Source organism: Acipenser ruthenus, chromosome 57 (genome assembly GCF_902713425.1).
Source record: "Acipenser ruthenus chromosome 57, fAciRut3.2 maternal haplotype, whole genome shotgun sequence".
Lineage (NCBI taxonomy): Eukaryota > Metazoa > Chordata > Actinopteri > Acipenseriformes > Acipenseridae > Acipenser > Acipenser ruthenus.
In genome coordinates this window covers 1,320,071-1,342,908 of record NC_081245.1, presented here as the reverse complement: position 1 = coordinate 1,342,908, position 22,838 = coordinate 1,320,071, and the positions used below count along the sequence as shown (strand labels likewise).

Sequence of the window (22,838 nt, the reverse complement as noted above, 5' to 3'; positions counted from 1 at the left end):
TCATCTGGATGAAAATGCCAGGCTCTAGAAATGGGTCTTTAGTCTAGACTTGAACACATTGACTGAAGGGGCATCTCTAATTGTGATGGGCAAGGTTCCATAAATTAAAGTTGTTCCATAAATTAGCATGACTGCCACTGAATGTACTAGGTACGTCCTCTTTGAGTAATGCCAAACGAAAGGATTTTCTACTCTATTTTAAATGCAATTATTTCCCTTCAATGAATGTTGATTGTTTTATTTAACTTGCAGAGGGACTGGTAATTGTTCAGGGGATTCACCCATATGCTCCACTCAATTCAATTACAATCATTCTCTCCTGTCAGTTAACTAGCATTGCACTGCTTGCTTCTGCGGGGGCGGGGAAAATGGTTTTGAGGGATTAAAAATCATATGTAACATAATGCCACCATCAAGCAGAGTAAATAACATTATGTGTATTATTTCTATAATTGTTTATTTTGTGAATTCCTGTTCAGTCACTGGTTTCGCCTGCTTTTTTACAGTTTGTATTGGTTGAACTGGCTGCCAGTGCTGTGTCTACCAAATTAGATTCACAAATTACTTTACCAATCAAAATAAACAATGAGAGTAAAAGTAAGAATAATCAGGAATGTAGTTACTTCTTTTAAAAAGGAAAAATAAGTTCAAATAAAACACATTTTAATTCAACACAGTAAGGGATTTTTAGCCATAATACTACTACTATAATACTGACTTTGCTTTGTTTACATAGACAAATTCAGGGAGCAATAGCCTGAATGGACAGGAGATAATGACAGTGACTAACTTCATGAAATTGTGTACACAGGTGAATCACTTTCACAATTATAGTCACTTTGTATGATAATAAAGAGAAACCAATTGGCTTTTAGACCTTAAAGGACACAATTATATATTGGGAGGCAGACAAGGGGTTAACTTATTACACCATGTAGCTGCTGTTCTCTGGGTTTTCATATTACATTTATATATCCAGATATAATAATGACCAACATGTTCAGTTAACTGTCTTCATTATTTATTCCCACAGTAAACCGTCATCATGAGTTCGGACGCAGAGATGGAGATATATGGGAAGGCGGCCATCTACCTCCGGAAGCCCGAGAAGGAAAGAATTGAGGCGCAAAGCAAACCCTTTGATGCAAAAACTGCCTGCTACGTAGTAGAACCCAAAGAGCTCTACGTAAAAGGTGTTATCCAGAGTAAAGAAGGTGGCAAAGTCACTGTAAAAACTGATGAAGGACAAGTAAGTCACATTACAGTAAAAACAGCATCTTCTATGGCTTACATTTCTGTTATTTCCTGCTGCATTGTATATAAAAGGGTAACCTGCTCTTTCCCATTACTTGGGTATCCTGATGTGAAACACATTTAAATGGTTTAACATTGTAAGAACCATCTGTTCACCTGCACTTTCCCTCCTTACATAGACAGTTACACCAATTGCAGTGTTAATATGTACCATGTATTAAACCCTTTCCTTTCAAAAAATGCAGGAAAAGTCATGTTTGTCAGATTTTTTAAGTTTGTCCTTTTTTGCTTTTCAGACCGTCACTGTTAAGGATGACCAAGTCTTCCCTATGAACCCTCCCAAGTATGATAAAATTGAGGACATGGCCATGATGACCCACCTCAGTGAACCAACTGTGCTGTATAACCTCAAAGAGCGTTATGCTGCATGGATGATCTACGTAAGAGTGTTCATACAAAATAAATAAATACAATCAAAAGACTATTTACTTATGAATGAACTGTATGTAATATTCCATTGTACAATTTCAGACTTACTCTGGGCTGTTTTGCGCTACTGTGAATCCATACAAGTGGCTTCCAGTGTACGACCAGTCCGTAGTTGTTGCATACAGAGGCAAGAAGCGTATGGAGGCTCCACCACACATCTTCTCTGTCTCTGACAATGCCTATCAGTTCATGCTTACTGGTAAGTATTTAAAAAATTAGCTATGTGTTCCTTCCACCTATTCTCATATCTCATTCCTCTCCCACATATCCAACAACTGATTTCTCACCTTGATTACTTCTGTACACAAGCTGCACTACAAGTAAAGGGTTGCCCTGCTGACTATGCCAAATACTGTAGCCAGAAGTCACATTTAATTTAATTTCCCATGTTTTCAAAATCCCTTTGGATTTCATGTACCACTGCATACATGACAATCCCTCCCCCCAGCTATGTCATCTCATACAATTCTTCCATCTTCTGTGGGTCATGAATATAGATTAGAATAACTAGAGGTCATAATTTTGTATTATTTCTTGTTTTTGTCAATTCACAATAGCAACCACATTTGCTTGGCACCGTTTCTCCAGTCTGCTTCCCTACATTCTTAAGCCCTTGTATTGGAGTCGAAAGTAAATTCTCTATTTTAATCATAATCCAAAAATGTAGCTGGCTTCTGAGGCCTCTTCCCCTGTCAATTATATATTTTGGGGGGCGGAGGGGTAGGATATTCTGAAAATGTGTACCCTTTTTATTGTTAAGGTGAAAAAGCTTAAAGTTGAATTAAACCTGAAGGAGGGGTATTACACTGGGGTGGTTCAGCTGAGCAGCAGCCTCTCCCAAGCGTCAAATGGAAATCAGTTGCTTAAGCAATAGTGCCCGTTGATGAAGACTCTACCATGTGGTCGTTGACTGTGACTGGAGTTATGGTGGTACTGAATGTTTTCTAATATAAGTAAAACTATGTAATAATGTAAACTAATATTTAAATGTAAAATTCATTATCTTTACAGATCATGAAAACCAGTCAATCCTGATCACGTAAGTATGGATACAATTACAAACATTATACAAAAATAAACCTCTAAAGAAATATCAGCTCAACACATTTTTCTCTTGTATTCAGTGGAGAATCTGGTGCAGGAAAGACTGTGAACACCAAACGTGTCATCCAGTACTTTGCGACAATCGCAGTAGCTGGTGATAAGAAGAAAGAGGCGGCTCCTGGAAAAATCCAGGTTGGAAACTACTGTCATTGACATCAAATAGTACGGAACATTCAACTGGTTCCAGTTCCATTAACTAACTCTAGGATTGTGTCTTATATAGGGAACTCTGGAGGATCAGATTATTTCAGCTAACCCTCTGCTGGAAGCTTTTGGTAATGCCAAAACTGTGAGAAATGACAACTCGTCTCGCTTTGTAAGTGACAACGTTTTTGTTTCCATTATTTTACTGCATGTTTAGACTTTCTTAAACCATTAACAGTGTATTAGCATATCTATGTGATTTCATTTTATTTTCATTAAGGGTAAATTTATCAGAATTCACTTCGGAGCAACAGGAAAACTGGCTTCCGCTGATATTGAGACCTGTAAGTTAATTCTTTCTCCTGTCATATCTCTTTTACATATGTGCCTTATTTTAGACATTTAAAATTCTGACTGCAATACTTATTCATCACAGACTTGCTGGAAAAGTCCAGAGTAACATTTCAGTTGTCAGCTGAAAGGAGCTACCATATCTTCTATCAGATCATGACCAACCACAAGCCAGAGCTCATTGGTAGGTGAAACTAAACCATTCTGTTAACTGGCTGATTGATCTGTCTGTCTTGAAATATTCTTTTATTTGTTGCTGTTCTTCCTTCTAGAAGTGCTTTTCATTACCACTATGCTTATTGTTTGATTCACTTATTTGTATAGTAATCTATAGGAGTAATACATTTAACCTTTATTGTCAAAGTTGCTTTAGGCCAACATTCTATATTCTTTTACTTTTTATTTTATATTAATTACTCAAAGATTGGTTGCTAACTTATGGTAAGATGTAGTTGTTGAGAGACACAGGACACATTGCTAATATATATATATATATATATATATATATATATATATATATATATATATATATATATATATTTTTAAATACTTTAAGCACTTATAAAAAGTCAGAAACATTCAAAACCATTACATAACTGATTAAAACAATCGTGTAATTGATTAAATGTTATTATTAGAAAAGACAATTTAGTCTGGACTTTGTAATAAAATCCAAGTCATTGTGAAAGAACGTATTATATACTCCTGTCGAGTGCTGAAACACTAATGAAAGTCATTCTACACATCATATATTATTATTATTATTATTATTATTATTATTATTATTATTATTATTATTATTATTATTATTATTATTTATTTATTTATTTTATTAGCAGTTGTCACAGAATATACACATTGAATCACAGTACAGTGTGATATAGCTACGCTACTTTTTTCTTGTCTGCCTGTCCTCAGAATCAGCTCAGCAAGTTTGTACTGTTCTTTGTAATTCAATCTTGAGAACGTTGCAAACCCAGGTGTATGTCCTTGCCTTCTGTGTTTTATCCACAAAAGAAGGACGAACAGGCATACAAGGGCACACAGATTCACTAAGAATGAGATCGACATCGTTGACATGGAATTTGACTTTATGTACAATGTACAGTTTCGTCTTGACACGTTTGTATGCAAACAAACAGCTCAAACAAATATGTTTTTAGTCTGGTTTTAAAAACAGATAGAGTCTCGGCTTCCCTCACATGTGTTGGCAACTCATTTCAAAGTTTGGGGGCTCAGCAGGATTGCTCTCCCCCAAGGTCCCCTTCCCCGCATTGTTGTTTTCCCCATCATCTCACTTGCAGTTTTTTTGCTTTATGTCCTTCACAGCCACATTTAAAACATTGTATTAATTCAGACGAACAATGTATTCACTCTCAGCCACTCGAAACTTTAATATACAGTATTCAGATCTCTGTTAATATCGTTCAACAGCATATAGAGCTGTCTTCTGAATGAAACGACATGTTTCAATTCAGGAGATTTACAGCCTAGAGGGATAATTGAAATTTTGGACATGATCTGTCCATGTCTGCTAAACTCTCTGACAATGAGCCCATTCCTCAGAAACGGCAGGATATTTGAAATTGTTAAAAGCAGAAAAACAGAAAACATAACCCCATCCATCACGAAGTCCTCTTGATCTAGCCTCTGCACCACATCATCATCATTCATAAACACGACGACAGCCTTATTCATTTGTGATGCTGACTTGATATTTGCACATCCTACAGCTTTACCCAGTTCAACAATGCATTTTTCAACAGAGACATGGGGATCTTCTATAATCTTTATTGTGTATCTCCAAGTACGATTTTTCATAAAAGAGTGTGTCTGTGCCGGGCAGGTTTCCCTGAAACACGGCCATAGCGGCCACGTCTGCTTACAAAAGTCAGCCTAAAACATATAAACACCCATTCATTAAAAAAACACTACACTAGAGAAAAAAATCAGTACTCGCAGCACCTTGTCCCTGCTCACTCACTACACCGTGCTCAAACTCTCCCAGCTACTCTTGCGTCAGACAGCATTAACAGATTAGTAGATAGATAGATAGATAGATAGATAGATAGATAGATAGATAGATAGATAGATAGATAGATAGATGTAAAATGTAGTGTGTTGCCTGAAATCAGGATTAGTAAATATAGGGCTAAATATGAATGTTTCTTATTTCTTCCAGAAATGCTTCTCATTACCACCAACCCCTATGATTACCCTATGATCAGTCAAGGGCAGATCACCGTCGCCAGTATTGACGACAAAGAGGAGTTGGACGCCACAGATGTAAGTTCTGCTGATTAATCTACATTTTATGATTTAATTACCTTTTCAAGCAACTAATGGAGTGTCATTTTCATTATCCAGTCTGCCATAGACATTCTTGGGTTCACAAATGAACAGAAAATGAGCATTTACAAACTAACTGGTGCGGTGATGCACTACGGTAACATGAAGTTCAAGCAGAAGCAACGTGAGGAGCAGGCTGAACCAGATGGCACTGAAGGTAACGTTACAAGCACGGGCAATATGTGTGCTTTAAATCATAATTAAAAGCACTTAGTATTCTTATCATATCTATCTTAATTCCTTTTAATTTCCATATAGCAGTAAACAGACTATGCATTATTATGTCAATAATACTGACCTCTTATGGTCTGCTCATAACTGTGTGTTTCTGCTTTATTCATGTGCCACTTATGGTACGATTAATCTGTTATATATTTGAACTATACCATACATTTTTAGATGCAAATCAGTTTAGGCTGGACCCCCACTACATTAAGAAATACTGAAATAAACATAATAAATGTAGTCCCAACCTTTCCATCTCAAAGCCTTTTTCACTGCTTTCAAGATTTCGACTAGATGAAGAAGAAATTGAAAAACAATTATATTCTAAATGTTTGTCACTGATTTTACTAAAGTCTCTTCTAATATTTCTAAATTCAGCACTATTAATTGTTTAATAGAGACAATAAAACCGCATTACATTACACTAGTGCATCCCATACCACAAAGATCCTAAGTACAAAAAATATAACATCTTGTGTTTGGTTTCAGTGGCTGATAAAGTCAGCTATCTGTTGGGACTGAACTCAGCCGACTTGCTGAAAGCCTTGTGCTTCCCGAGAGTGAAAGTGGGGAATGAGTATGTGACCAAGGGGCAGACTGTCCCCCAGGTAATGTGTTTACACCATTACTCCATTGCACTGAATTCAACTTAATAAAACATAAGTTTAACACTGCCTCAAATTTTATCTTATTAGGTCAATAATGCTGTTGGCGCTCTGTCTAAATCTGTCTATGAGAAACTGTTCTTGTGGATGGTTGTCCTTATCAACCAGATGCTGGATACAAAGCAGGCAAGACAATTCTACATTGGAGTCCTGGATATTGCAGGATTTGAGATCTTTGATGTAAGTTTAATTTATCATATTGCTTATATATGTTTTACTACCTGTCACATGTTTTATTATTGCTACTGATGATATTCATATATTTCATACATGTATTTAGTTCAATAGCTTGGAGCAGCTGTGCATCAACTTCACCAATGAAAAACTGCAACAGTTCTTCAACCATCACATGTTTGTACTGGAACAAGAAGAGTACAAGAAAGAAGGGATTATTTGGGAGTTCATTGACTTTGGTATGGATTTGGCTGCTTGCATTGAGCTTATTGAAAAGGTTTGTAAAAAACATAATCATCTTTGCACCATCCTTGGCCTCTCGCTATTCTATTTCTAACATTTACATCTTAATTTCCACTAGCCTATGGGAATATTCTCCATCCTTGAAGAGGAGTGCATGTTCCCCAAGGCCTCAGACACTTCTTTCAAGAACAAGCTGTACGACCAGCACCTTGGCAAGAGCAGCGCCTTCCAAAAACCTAAACCAGTCAAAGGCAAAGCTGAGGCCAGCTTCTCCCTGATGCACTATGCCGGCACTGTGGACTACAGTGTCAACGGCTGGCTGGAGAAGAACAAGGACCCACTGAACGACACTGTAGTGGGGCTGTACCAGAAATCATCCATGAAACTCCTGGCCCACCTCTATGCTGCTTTTCCAGCTGGCGGTGCTGGTAAAATGCCATACCTCTATTCACCTTGAAATCACATTATTTGTAATTAATTTCATTACAGCACTACTTTCACTTATTATATTGTATGTGCAGTGTAGGGCTTTGAGTGGTTTTCTTTTTTTGACAGTGGCTGAATACTACATAAAAATATTGATTTTCTTAATATCTAAATTAGTTTCAACTGCATTTTAGAAAAACAACATATTAAAGATTGTTTTAGAACCATTTGTATTTTATCAGTCTGAAGTTTATTCTTTGTATTTAAAGATGAGGCTGCTGCTGCAAAGGGGGGTGGAAAGAAGAAGAAGGGTGGCTCCTTTCAAACAGTGTCAGCTCTTTTCAGGGTATGTGTTTTTTCTTTATCTTCAGTTTATGGTCAGTTTATTCCTGTTGCTCCCACCGTTTAAAAAAGTCGGTGCTATTTTGTAAATTAGAAGAGCTAAATGTATCATATATTTGTCATTCCACAGGAGAACTTAAACAAACTGATGACTAACTTAAGAAGTACCCATCCACACTTTGTGCGTTGCTTAATTCCCAACGAGTCGAAGACTCCAGGTGATTATAATATGATCATGTATGTCTGTGACAGGTATCATGATTTTAAAATAAGTTTGTGACACATTTCTAATTGTAATTTTAGGTTTAATGGAAAACTTCTTGGTCATCCACCAGCTGAGATGCAATGGTGTGCTAGAAGGTATCAGAATTTGCAGAAAGGGATTCCCAAGCAGAATCTTGTATGGTGACTTCAAGCAAAGGTATCAACACCTCTGAGTGTTCCCTCTCTTACATTTCTCTGTGCAGCTATCAAAAGTGTATAATGACATGTTCTATTTTTGACATAGATACAAAGTGTTAAATGCAAGTGTTATACCTGAGGGTCAGTTCATGGACAACAAGAAAGCATCAGAGAAGCTTTTGGCCTCAATTGAAGTAAATCATGAGGAGTATAAATTTGGGCATACCAAGGTTAGTATACATAAATATATCTTTACAATTAGCATCACCTTGAAAATGCTATTGTATAGTAACAATTCATTTAAAGGCCCATGTAAACCACATTACACTAATGAAAATCAATAATTTTCAAGATAGAGACTCTTTGTTTATTGCTATAAGATTAATGAACTCCGTTCTCCTAATTTAATGTTGTGCCATGTTGACAAAACCATATTTTACCTTGGAACTCTTGAATACAGGTGTTCTTTAAAGCTGGTCTGCTGGGTGTACTTGAGGAGATGCGAGATGAAAAATTGGCCAAACTCATCACTAGTACTCAGGCTCTCTGTCGTGGGTTTCTGATGAGAACAGAATTCCAAAAGATGATGGAAAGGAGGTGAATGAAGAAATACAGAGGAATTGCAAAAACATCTGAACTGCTTGATATATTTGAGTTATGAGCAAATTGTTAAACATTTAGAACAGTTCTGAATCCCACACTACTTCAACCCCCCAGATCTATGTATCTGTGTAATGTGACTGTTAACAGGGCTTAACAGGTATTAATATATAGTCATGATTACACCACCCCTTGTTCTTAATAGAGTCAAAAATCAGTTTAACTAACGGTTCCTCAAGCTAGTTTTTTTTATTATTACTTGGCAGTGGTCTTGTTCTCAACAGCTCAGCTTAAGAAGTAGGTATATGGTGCATTGTATTATTCAGACTGCATGCAGTATTTAGTCAGCATGTGCACTTACATAACATAATTATAGAAGTAGTCTAGAACTGAAGTTATTACCTTGTTCTTGTATTATAGGGAGTCCATTTTCACCATCCAGTACAACATTCGTTCATTCATGAATGTGAAACACTGGCCGTGGATGAAGCTCTACTTCAAGATCAAGCCACTCCTGAAGAGTGCTGAATCTGAAAAGGAAATGGCCAACATGAAGGAAGAATTTGAAAAGTGCAAAGAAAATCTGGCCAAAGCAGAAGCAAAGCGAAAGGAGCTTGAGGAGAAAATGGTTTCTGTGATGCAGGAAAAGAATGACCTGCTGCTTCAAGTCCAGTCTGTATGAATCTGTTTTGTACTATGTCTTTTTTGTCCTCATACATTATGTTAATTTCAATATTTAATTTAGTCACAGCCTAGAGAAATTAATAATGTACTAGATTAAAAAGTACCTTCTCTTGGACCAAATAAGTACAATTTAATGTTATTGAAGCTGACACCCTGGGATCCTTCAAGAAGCTGCTTGATGAGATTCTGGGATCAATAAGCTACTAACAACCAAACAAGCAAGATGGGCTGAATGGCCTCCTCTCGTTTGTAAACTTTCTTATGTTCTCATGTTCTTAATTCATGGACAGGAGTCTGTAATCATATAAAAAAGTAACAAGACACAACGGGCCCCACCATACAGTATTGATTATTCAATTAGGTGAAGTCAAGTTATATTTGAACTTGCTGTATTACCTATTTTATATTTTTTCTCTTTCTCTTAAAGTAATTCAAATTAACACAATAATGTCATAAATATTAGCAATTTTGCACTTCCATTAGCAAAATAGGCCGCAAATGTGCAGTTTTGAAAGAAATGTGTTATTGCACACAGCTGTGTGCAATAACACAATAGCTCATTCTAAAACATTAAGTAGGAAGCTCTCAGTTTCTAAGCCTTATTCTCAGGTTGTCTGTTTGCACTTCCTAGGTCATCTCACCTCAATAGTGTTTTCTGGGTTAAAGTAAGTTATTGGCTGAAAGCACGTCAGTCAATAGGGGCAGCAGTTGATTGGTTATTTACAGGAAAGAAGCCAGTGAAGGGGTAAGAAAACACAATTAAACTGTTAGACAGTGAATCCCGATCTCTTAAAAAATGCTCTCTGTGGATTTAATAAAGTTATCATGTTACAGTTGCCTACTTTTAAATGGGTGGCAATGTTTGCATCACCATGATCCCATTATTAGTGCCATGCAGTGGCTCAGTATTTAAATCACAGAAATGAAGATTCATTTTTGGAAGTGGGGAATGGTCCCATTTTAACTATAGTATCTCAGGAGATTGCTGTAAAAAAATAACTTCCCAGTTACTAATCCTTTCAAGTATTGTCAATATTGTGCAAACGTGCTGCACTAAAACAGGTTATGCATTCAAATCTATATTTGTTGATAACAATACTTTTACTTAATGTCTTAAAAGGAAAGTGAAAATCTCTCTGATGCTGAAGAAAGATGTGAAGGGCTTATCAAAAGCAAAATCCAGCTTGAGGCTAAAGTTAAAGAGATTACTGAGAGATTGGAAGATGAGGAGGAAATGAATTCTGAGCTGACTGCCAAGAAAAGAAAACTGGAAGATGAGTGCAGTGAGCTCAAGAAAGACATTGATGACCTAGAGCTTACATTGGCCAAAGTTGAGAAGGAGAAGCATGCCACAGAAAATAAGGTTAGGATTTTAACAAATGACATACAATTATTTATTAAAAAACTGGACAGCAAATACATCCATTTGTTTGGTTTCTAACCCTTTCATATAGGTTAAAAACCTTACTGAAGAAATGGCTGCTCAGGATGAAAGCATTGCAAAATTAACCAAGGAAAAGAAAGCCCTCCAAGAGGCACACCAACAGACCCTTGATGACCTGCAAGCAGAGGAGGACAAAGTCAACACTCTGACCAAAGCAAAGTCTAAGCTGGAACAACAAGTGGACGATGTGAGTGAAGCCGACGATACAGAGACTCAATGGGGTTTAATTTAATCAAATATATTAATATAATATAATTTGCTATTCCTTTTATTTAGCTTGAAGGTTCATTGGAGCAAGAAAAGAAACTCCGTATGGACCTTGAGAGAGCCAAGAGAAAGCTTGAGGGAGATCTGAAACTAGCCCAGGAATCCATAATGGATCTAGAAAACGACAAGCAGCAATCAGATGAGAAGATAAAGAAGTAAGATTGTATTTTTTTAAATGTATATCCTAAAGAAACTTTGGATATTTAACAAAAGAACAACCATGTAAAAATGCGCCGTATATTTTCTTTGAACTTTACAGGAAGGACTTTGAAACAAGTCAACTGCTGAGCAAAATTGAAGATGAACAAGCTTTGGGTGCTCAACTTCAAAAGAAGATTAAGGAGCTACAGGTATTGTGCGGAAATCCAAATCTTTTAATTCACAGATGAGAAATGATTATAAATGTTTAATTCCATCTGCTCAATTTTTCATTTTCTAGGCCCGCATTGAAGAACTTGAAGAAGAAATCGAGGCCGAACGAGCATCTCGGGCAAAGATTGAAAAGCAGAGAGCTGATCTTTCCAGGGAACTTGAAGAGATCAGTGAAAGGCTTGAGGAAGCTGGCGGTGCAACTTCAGCTCAGATTGAAATGAACAAGAAACGTGAAGCTGAGTTTCAGAAGCTCAGACGAGACCTGGAGGAGTCCACTCTGCAGCATGAAGCTACTGCCGCTGCTCTTCGCAAAAAGCAAGCCGACAGCGTGGCGGAACTGGGAGAACAGATTGACAACCTCCAGCGTGTGAAACAGAAGCTTGAGAAAGAGAAAAGTGAATATAAAATGGAGCTTGATGACCTCTCCAGCAACATGGAATCTGTAGCCAAATCCAAGGTAAACAGCACAAGTTTGTGCTCTAATATACAATAAAAAATTGAGTTATTGTACACTAATCTTTTTCAACTTTTAATTAAAGGCAAACCTGGAAAAGATGTGTCGTTCTCTGGAGGACCAATATAGTGAAATTAAGACGAAGAACGATGAGAATATCCGTCAGATCAATGACATCAGTGCTCAAAGAGCCCGTCTCCTGACAGAGAATGGTATGCTTTTACTGCAGTTGCTGCATGATGTTATTGTACATGTTGTAAAAGGAAGGACTGTTTTTAAATAGCAATGAATATTTTTGCTTTAGGTGAATTCTCTCGCCAAATGGATGAGAAAGAATCTTTAATTTCTCAGCTCACAAGAGGAAAACAGGCTTTCACTCAGCAAATTGAGGAGCTCAAGAGGCACATGGAGGAAGAAACAAAAGTAATACATGTCTCCTTCCTTTTTATATACTGTGTTTTTGTCTTGTACTGTTTTTTAAATTGAATTTGTAATATTCCCATCATTCTTTAAAGGCCAAGACTGCCCTGGCTCATGGTGTGCAATCTGCCCGCCATGACTGTGACCTGCTTCGTGAGCAATATGAGGAGGAGCAGGAAGCCAAGGCTGAGCTGCAGCGTGCAATGTCAAAGGCTAACAGTGAGGTGGCTCAGTGGAGATCAAAATACGAAACTGATGCTATCCAGCGCACGGAGGAGCTTGAGGAAGCAAAGTAAATAGTCATAGTTAACTTACAACTTTATATTCATTTAAATTATTTCATTCTTTAACCTTTTCTGTACTTGAACACTTTTCCCAGGAAAAAGCTAGCACAGCGCCTTCAAGATGCTGAGGAACACATTGAGGCTGTGAACTCAAAGTGTGCCTCTCTGGAAAAAACAAAACTGAGACTCCAGGGTGAAGTGGAAGATCTGATGATTGATGTAGAAAGAGCAAATGCACAAGCTGCTGCTCTCGACAAGAAGCAGAGAAACTTTGACAAGGTACCCAAAAGATGTTTATTACAAAGGCAGCTATAGAGGGATAAGATATTGTCTGCTGTTGATCATCTTCTTGAGCTATGCCATCAAAGATCTGTGATTCTCATGCATCTGCTTCTTTACCCTGTTGTGGTAAATTAGTTCTGGCGTCTATCGCCTGTATGCTGATACTGAACTACATTAAGAGGCTTGGTTTCCAAGACAGAAATCTGTGAGCGCAGTCTGCATGTCCTCTTTTGCCCTGGAGCTAGCATTCTTACCTGCGTCTTTCAATTTGTATTTGTAAATCTCATAAAATTACAAAGACGATCAAATGGTTTAGGGGAGTTTTTCACAAATACATAATGTACATAATGACAGCTGGAGGATTGATTGTTCTCAAGCATATGTTAATGAGTTGATTCATGTTTTTTACAGACATGAATGATCTTAATGTCCAGTAAAACACACAATGGGATATCTCTTAAATCAAAAAATGATCCCCTTGTATGTATGTTTGAAAGACTCTCACACCAATCACTTCACTCTGTAGTTGTGATTGAATAGTTTTCCCTTTAGTATAATTCTGTACCTGTTTGGCTGGGTTTCCACTCAATTTAGGAAGTGCATGTCTAAAACATTGTATGACTTAAAGGATGGCTAAACTGCCTTCTCATGCTAAAAAGCTGTACAATTGGCCGAAAACATTTGCTTGGAAACATGTCCTAAAGCCATACCTTATTCTCACGAGACTCCAGCAGTGAAAATCCCATTTGGGACATAACCTCGCGCAACTTTGAACTATAACTAAAGGCCGTACCAAGCAATCCTTTATTATCTGAGATCTGTTGGAAGTAGCCCTGGCAAGCTTCTTTGACCAAATAAGAAAAAATAAGCATACAATACAAGGTGGTTTGAGACCTCGTGATTCAGTATTTTGTTTTTGTGTGTCACCATTTATTCAAATTATTGTCATTTCACTCATAAAATGATGTTTTATAGTTTAGTTGCTTTATAAGCAAGGTTATAAAAACATACTGCTGCTTTTTTGTGTGAACTAAATAACTTCACGAAAGTAGACCCCCATCACAACACAAGAAATGACATTCTAAATTCCTTTTTGAGTAAACAGTACTTCTGTTTTCACCAGAACATCTGCTTTTTTCCTATTGTTCCTAGTTGAGTAGCGAAAAAGATTTTAAAAGGTAAAATAAACTCATTTGCCTTTCACAAAATGAAAAGTCAACTGTTATGGAGTCCCAGTTATATACAGACATGTCATTTACTAAAGATATACGATTTTCAGGTAGTTTCAGTTTTTGATTTTTAAAAAGTGAAAAAAAATGTCCGCCTCAAATCAAAGATTTTTTTTTTTGACAAAAGAATATTAGACCCTTGCAAAAAAGGATAATTTGTTGTGAGACCAATTCAATTTTCGAGATCAAATATCTAACTACATGAGCTGTACTGAGCATGCTCAGAACCAAAATTTAAAATCCCTATAACTCAGGAACAGATTAATATTTTTTCACCAAACCAGAAAATGCACTATTTTGGGTCAGGCCTCTTGTACCGTAAAATTGTGAAACAAAAATTCCAAACCATTTTTGGAGCTAGAGACCGACAAATAAAAACAGCAAAAAACACAGATTTTTTTCTTCACTATCTGGATCTCGGAATCCGCATATCCGAGCAGAAAGAAATGGTCCACATCAAGAGATTTAACCAAAGGGGCCACACATCCAAATTTTTGTGCAAATCCATTGAACGGGGTCAGAGTTATTAAAGTACAGAAATTGGGGTTTAACATTAAACATCCAACTCAACCCTAACTATAGTGGTGTTACTGCGCCACTATAATTATAGTATAGATATTGACCCGAGGGAAGACTATTGTTACAGACAGGGGCTATAATGCCCGAAGCCACAGGTACCCTGGAGGTAACAATAGATTTCCCGAGGGGCATTTAATTTTCCACTATGGCTGAGTCTGCAGTACATATTTAATATATGAATCACTCAAGAAAATAAGTGAGGCAAGGTTTTGATGTATATTCATGACACATATTCATTCAGGTTCTAGCTGACTGGAAGCAGAAATTTGAAGAAAGCCAGGCAGAGCTGGAGGCTGCACAGAAAGAGGCTCGCTCTCTCAGCACTGAGCTTTTCAAGATGAAGAACTCTTATGAAGAAGCTTTGGACCACCTTGAAACCCTTAAACGGGAGAACAAGAATTTACAGCGTAAGCCCCCTTGCATTGCATGCCGTAGGGTATTTACCTTGACGTTACTAATAAAAATAGGAAGGTCACTACCCCAGCAAGTAAAATCAGAGACACCCCTCAATGAAAGAGAAGGATACAAACAGACTGCTCCCTGGCTAGGTAGATGAGGCAGGGAGCATTATGTGTAAGGCTGTATTTTGTCACGGTCACTACAGATTTTACGATTCCAGTGAAATGTAGGAAATGTTGTGTAATATTTACTTCCATGTGAAAATACCCATTTTTGAAAAATAATGTAAAAACTTAAAAATATATATATACTATGAAATGCTGGATAAGCTCCTAACTATAAATATTTTTACTGAATTTGGTTTAAAGTATGATATTCCATATAAGCAAAGCATGTGTAGGCTTTTACGGCATGTAATTCTTTATAAACCACAAGTCCTGAGTTTAACAGTGCAAACAACATGCTTTAAACAGAACATGTATGCTCAAGGACAACTGAGTCCCATTTACTATTATAGTGTGCTCTTGTGTTACACTGCTTTGATGTGCTCAGAACCTGCAATCAATCTGATATTATATATGAAAACTACCCAGTTAAATCTTGGATTCTGATATTAACAACATTCTTCATCTTCTTCATCTTGTAGAGGAGATCTCTGATCTGACTGAGCAGATTGGTGAGGGTGGCAAAATTATTCATGAACTGGAGAAGTCGAAGAAGCAGATTGAAACTGAAAAGTCAGAAATCCAAACCGCCTTGGAGGAAGCAGAGGTAATTCTTTAAAAACACACACCTTCTCATCTCCATTGTTTTTAATATGGGTGTGCAAACACTCGTATTTTCTGAGAGATTACCTTTAAGAAATGTGCAATTGTTAGGTATTAATTAAATTGAATATAATCTGTAACTTACTCAACACCGGCTGCCCTTTACATGTGTCAATCAGTAACCGTCAGTGTGATTTAATATATATCGTGCTCAAACCTATTCATATTGTATAAGTTATTATTTGTCTTACCTTTGTTTTATCTTTTTGATATGAAATCATTTTGATTTCAGCTTTTCCTCAGGAATGTGTCATACCTGCATTGCATTGTGGGGTTGTAGTCCTAGGCAAGATGTAATCTCTGATTAAACTCGATGAAGAAATACATATCCCTGTTTTCACAGCTCTAGCTCTTCAGTTAGGGCTACAGAAAGATCATGTTTACGTGACGAATCAGTTATTTGCTATTCTTGCAACATATTTTCATTGTCTCTTTACTGCCATGTAAAAACACAACCGGAATACAGTAGAATAAGAAATATTTGACAAAGCTGTGTAAAATAAATCACAGTTTGAAACTTAAAAATAAATCATCATCAGGAACAGATAACTTGTTAAGTGTTTGTTGTCATTTTCAATCATATGCTCACTGTTATCACATCTATTATCATGTGCTACTGTTGAGAAAATATTTTTCAAGTGATCAGCACTGTTGCAAAACATAAAAATATATCCATGCAATCGCATTAGCATAGGAGCAGGTTCATGTAATTACAATTCTTTTGAATTAAATATTGTTTAATTGGTATAATTGGAGACGACTTCAGTATGATCTCAAGTTTTTAGGTACAATATTGCAAAACATTTTCGTAACTTTAGAAATTAAAATGCTTTGGTTATAACAAAAGCTAGGCTAGTTGAATCAATGTATTTCCTTCAGTTGGAGGAATGTAAACACACAGACATGTTTTAACAGCTTTTACATTGTATGTTTTTTTAAAAGGCCACGTTGGAGCATGAGGAGTCAAAGATTCTTCGCGTCCAGCTTGAGCTGAACCAGGTGAAGTCTGAGATTGACAGAAAGATCGCCGAGAAAGACGAGGAGCTTGAACAGCTGAAGAGAAACAGTCAGAGAGTGATCGACTCTATGCAGAGCACTCTCGACTCTGAAATTAGGAGCCGCAATGACGCCCTGAGAGTGAAGAAGAAGATGGAGGGAGATCTGAATGAAATGGAAATTCAGCTGAGTCACGCCAACCGCCAAGCAGCTGAAGCTCAGAAACAACTGAGGAACGTCCAAGGTCAACTCAAGGTGCGGACTGTTTCTGTCATTGCAGCTATTAAAGAACACTTCCATTGTCTTAAAAATGTTCCTAATGATTTTACTGATTTCTGTGTTTTGTCCAGGATGCCCAACTGCACCTTGACGATGCTCTCCGAGGACAGGAAGACATGAAGGAACAGCTCGCCATGGTGGAACGCAGGAACACCCTGATGCAGGCTGAAATTGAAGAGATGAGGGCTGTCCTGGAACAGACAGAGAGAGGCCGCAAAGTGGCTGAACAGGAGCTCCTTGATGCCAGTGAGCGTGTGCAGCTGCTGCACTCCCAGGTTGGAAGATTTGTTTCCCACCTAATTTATAATTTCTTGTTCTTTTTTATATTAATCAGTTGTCATCAACTTACAACCTTTACCTTGACAGAATACCAGTCTTATCAACACCAAGAAGAAGCTTGAGTCTGACATTACCCAGCTGCAAGGTGAGGTGGAGGATGCCACCCAGGAAGCAAGAAATGCAGAAGAAAAAGCCAAGAAATCTATTACCGATGTGAGTCGCAGTGTCTGTCCGTATGTCTGCCTGCTTGACTTCTGCTTAGCCAGAATATAATCTTTTTTCACTTACTTCTTTGTCTACCTCACCAAATGTGACAAAGCCACCAGTTTAAGGTATACATTTCTGATTCTGGCTGTGGCCACTTTTACTAACTAATATAGTGTTCAGGATCAGAGCTCCACCATCAAGCTATTGCGTTTAGCTCCAGTGGCTAAATCCCTTACAATCCCCCACTCCTACTGCTGCTACAGTTCTAAATCACTTCATTCCATTCATATATTTTATTCAAATATCAGGCTGCCATGATGGCAGAGGAGCTCAAGAAGGAACAGGACACCAGCTCTCACCTGGAGAGAATGAAGAAGAACATGGAGCAGACAGTGAAGGACCTGACCCACCGTCTGGATGAGGCTGAGCAGCTGGCCATGAAGGGTGGAAAGAAACAGCTCCAGAAACTGGAGACCAGGGTGAGCTGAACATACAGACTAATAATTCCCTTGTACAAGAAACTGAACTGGGTTTAATAGTTGCAATAATTTCCAGGTGCGCGAGCTGGAAAATGAGCTTGAAGCTGAACAAAGACGTAGTGCTGAGTCAGTTAAAGGAGTCCGGAAATATGAAAGAAGGGCCAAGGAGCTCACCTACCAGGTAATACAACAGTTTCTGTGGATTTTCTCCTCTCAGGTTTCTGGTAGCATTGATAAATTACTTGAGCTAGTGCATTGATAGAATTACAGCCTTATATTGCACAGTTGGGTGTACATTATTCCTAATAATAATAATAATAATAATAATAATAATAATAATAATAATAATAATAATTTGCCTGCAGGCTGAAGAAGACAGGAAGAATATCGCCAGACTCCAGGATCTGGTTGATAAGCTGCAAATGAAAGTGAAGGCTTACAAGAGGCAGGCTGAGGAAGCTGTAAGTGATGTTTTTTTATATATCGCTTTTTTTTTGGACAAGAATATATTTTGTTTTTGTACTAAGAAGCTTTATTTCAATTAAAAAGTCCCTCAAGAAGTTTCATGTATTTGCCTTTTAGGAGGAACAAGTCAACACCCACCTGTCTAGGTACAGGAAGGTGCAGCACGAGCTTGAGGAGAGTGAGGAGCGCGCTGATATCGCTGAATCCCAGGTCAACAAGCTGAGGACTAAAAGCCGTGATCTGGGAAAGGTAAGTTAAGAAGTGAAGTCACGGTGGTAGGGATGTCACACACAGTTTCCGGACTACATTCTCACTACGCCACCATTGTATATCATGTGAGATATCTAAACAATAATTTTTTTCCAATTAGAAAACGATTCAGTATCATCAGTCAATCAGCTTCCAGCTATAGCAGGCACAATTGGTCCAAAACTGATTTTATTATCCAACAAAACTAGCAAATCAATACTTTGTCACTGTCAGCTCGACCGGAGCGCAGACACAGCATCTTTCAACCAGGGTTGCCAGCTAAACTAGCGGAATTAGGCTTTCCCATGCAGGCAGTCACTTACCATTTTCCTTCGTCGCTTTTAACACACAGCAGTCAATTTGACCATTTGCAGTTTTGAAATTGAATTTACTCTGCCTGTCTGGCAGAAACGGGGCTGTGCGTTTATGAATTTTCCTAAATAGATGGCACTGAAACATTCAGTCATGTGGCTTGATCATGTGTTTTAAAATGTATTGGATCTCGCAGCCATCAACTCTTTTATTCTTCACAAGGCATGCATGACCAACAAGATAACAAGGAGAAATTTTATATGCAGCTAGCCGAAGAACTAGCCAGAAACATTTTGAACAGTAGAAGAGTGCAAAGCAGGTGCCCACAGCTGAAGGTAGCGACCCCAGTGCCAGCCGCAAGTGACGACAATGCCAGGGTGCAAATGCATTAGTAACAAGACTCTTGATAGGCAAGATGGGACAAATAATATGACAATGAACGTGCTGCACATATTGCCTTTATTAAAGTATGCCAGATGCCCAGAGGGTAAATGAGTTTTGGGACTGTTTCTAATCGATTTCCACATCTGTATAACTTGGCAAAGCTTTGCCTTACACTTCCAACCAATTCAGTGGATGCAGAACACGCAGACTCAGTGTATGGGTAACTCCACACACCAGACAGAGAATGTCGGCAGCAACTGCAGGGGGATATCTGCATGCTTGCCTTTAACAAATGACAGCACTGTTTTAATAAGGAAGCAAGTACCACTATGTTTAGGCTTTGTAGTGCTCTGAAATACTGACTACATAGGTTTATTTAATGTTTAACAGGTCCATGAAATGTCCCGCAAGATCATGTGTAAATGAGGCCACACCTCTAAATCTCTGCCGCAAACTGCCAGTGTGCAGAGCCCCATAAAGGCTACTGAAACATGCCTGCTGAATCACATGCTGGACACTTTGTGATAATATTGGGAACTCTTTACACTGTCTAAGCAATCCTAACTGGACTGCATGAGCATAGAGCTTGCAGCCATTGCTGGGGCCCCATGTGTTAGATTAATGATTTTGACATCCAAAATATTATTTGGTTTGTTTGCTAAATTACTGGATTGTGTATAAATCAGATAGCTGTATCAAGCAAGGTGCTGTGTTATATGTTCCAGCATGTATTAAATTATTGGTCAAACACTAATATTATTTGTGTTTTTGCTCAGTATTTAATGGTGCATTTACTTTTGTTTCAATAGGTTAAAGAAGAGTAGAAGAGCAGCAGAAGAGTCAAGCTGAAGAGTAGATAAGAGATTCATACAATATGAATTTCATTGTGAAGTAGTTCCTGTATAAGCGCTGGTAGTTCTGAAAATAAAAATAGTTTGCAAGCATCTTCTCTAAGGCTCTGTGGTGGATTTTTTCTCTTTTCTCAATGCTACGGTTGGTCCCATTGAAAAGCTCCCTGGTACCTCGCAAGGTTGCTGATCAGTAAGAGATGCGTCAGCTACATTTTGTGAACAATCTCCAGTTAAACAATATTGTGAGCACATTGAGAACACCAGGACTCAAGCACAGCTGTAAGGTAAGCAATGGGATCTTTTCCACTTAACCAACTCAGCACACAGGAACAAGGAATTGATAAACTGAGGTATGTTTTACCTGTCTCAGGTACCTTTCACAGCCAGACTACAGTCACCAGAATGCATTGGGGTGTGAGTTGAAAATACCGAACTGTCCTAGTGTACATGTAGTCATATGGTAACCATATACAGTGAAAAATATAACATTTGCCAACTTGTGGTTCTAGTTTTATTTACAAGGTTAAAAAAAATGCATATTAAATGAACATTAGAGACGTCGCTAGTTAAAATCGCAAATAACTAATATTTTATTCTAAGATCACAAGGTTGAAAGACTAGGTGGTCACTAAGTAAATCTATTCTAACCATTCTAACCACAAGTATTACAGAGCCCCTATTAAAGACTAATTATATAATGAGGAAAAATAGTTTCAGATGAACTTCAGCAAACACTAGCTACAAATCAAATAAGCGCACATCTTTAATTAGCAAGAAGCTATTTAATTACAATACAACTATAATATATATATTGTAAACGGACTCACCCACTCGGGTTCGTTGCCCCTTTAAAAACACGACCCAGGACACTCAAATTGGATTTTCAGCGCGGTTGCGCAATTTTTTTAATAACACACAAAATAAACACCTAGCTCTTCTTGGAGCACTAACTCAACTTTCAGGAACCCTTCCTAACACGGGACAGCTAAGCTGTTTTCCCGTCTTCACAAAACCCAGGTTTAACACCGCACTTACTTTTCTCTCTTCCTTTGGCTACTCTGAGACAGCACCCCTCTCTGCCTCCTTCCATTCAGCAGCCTCGAGCAGACTGCTTGCTCTCCTTTTAAACTCCCGCACCTGGACCTAATTTTTAATAACGCCCAGGTGCGGATGATAATTAATAATAAAACAATTAAACTAAACAATTAACAAACTAAATGAAACAATAAAGCAATCAATACGGTGCATTCTCACATGTTTTTTTTTCTTTTTACTTTGCAGGGAGGTTTTAACCCCCTCCCTGCCGTCTCTCACAACCCGCTATATTACATTTCCCCCCCCTTGTCTTTCCAAGACACAGGCCACGAGACGGCCACCTCCTCCCCTAAACCACAACCACCCACCCTCGAGTCCATAAATGTCAATTTTCGCCCTCTTCCACGGGCGAACTCGAGGGTGGATCGGTCCACCTCCTGGGTCAGCCCGGTAGGGGACGCGCACCGGCGACGAGGGACCCCACCGGTTTGTCAGGGGCGACCGGCACGACAACCGGGGCACTGGAGGCTGCAGTAGCGGGCAGAGGTCTGCAGCTGGGACCCAGTGCAGCGACGTCCGGTCAGCAAGGGGGAGCGAAGTGGCGACCAGGGGGAGCGTATGCGACGTCTGGGAGCAGCATAGCGACGTCTTAATGTCCGGGAGGAGCGGAGCAGGGGACCAGGTGGAGAACTGTGCCCGATCCTGCCGACTCCTGGGCTCCAGGTCAAGTGAAGGGAGGTCCAGGCTAACCAACAGGGTGTCCAGGAGCAAGGGGTGAGGGACTGGACGCAGTGACGCCGGACTGGACCGTAGGGGTGGTGGTCGGGGCTGTGGTGGAGGTACGCTTGTCACCTCCTCCCTAGGCTCCGGAAGCGGCAGCTCCTCCCCTCTGGGCTCTGGCAGCGGCAGCTCCTCCCCTCTGGGCTCTGGCAGCGGCAGCTCCTCCCCTCTGGGCTCTGGCAGCGGCAGCTCCTCCCCTCTGGGCTCTGGCAGCGGCAGCTCCTCCCCTCTGGGCTCTGGCAGCGGCAGCTCCTCCCTTTCTGGCTCGGGAGACTGCGGAGCTGCGCTAGCCTGCTCCCATTTCTGGAGCAACAGCTCCAACTCTGTTGGCTCCCTTCTCTTCACTGGGGCCAACCCCATCTCTCTCTCCCATCTCCCAAGTTGCTCTCTCTGAGCAACAGCATTCCTGGTTATCTGCTCAATCATCTGCAGTAAATCCATTTCTGGGTCTTAGGGGCGCCCACACTCTCTGACACCAAATGTAAAAGGTTTACCCTCGCTCGGGTTCGTTGC

At 38.9% G+C, this 22,838-nt stretch overlaps 1 pseudogene; it reads left to right on the top strand.

Annotated features, from left to right (window-relative positions):
• The first annotated feature begins 1,033 nt into the window (after positions 1-1,033).
• LOC117407564 (myosin heavy chain, fast skeletal muscle-like) lies at positions 1,034-20,602 on the top strand (annotated as a pseudogene).
• Positions 20,603-22,838: the final 2,236 nt, after the last annotated feature.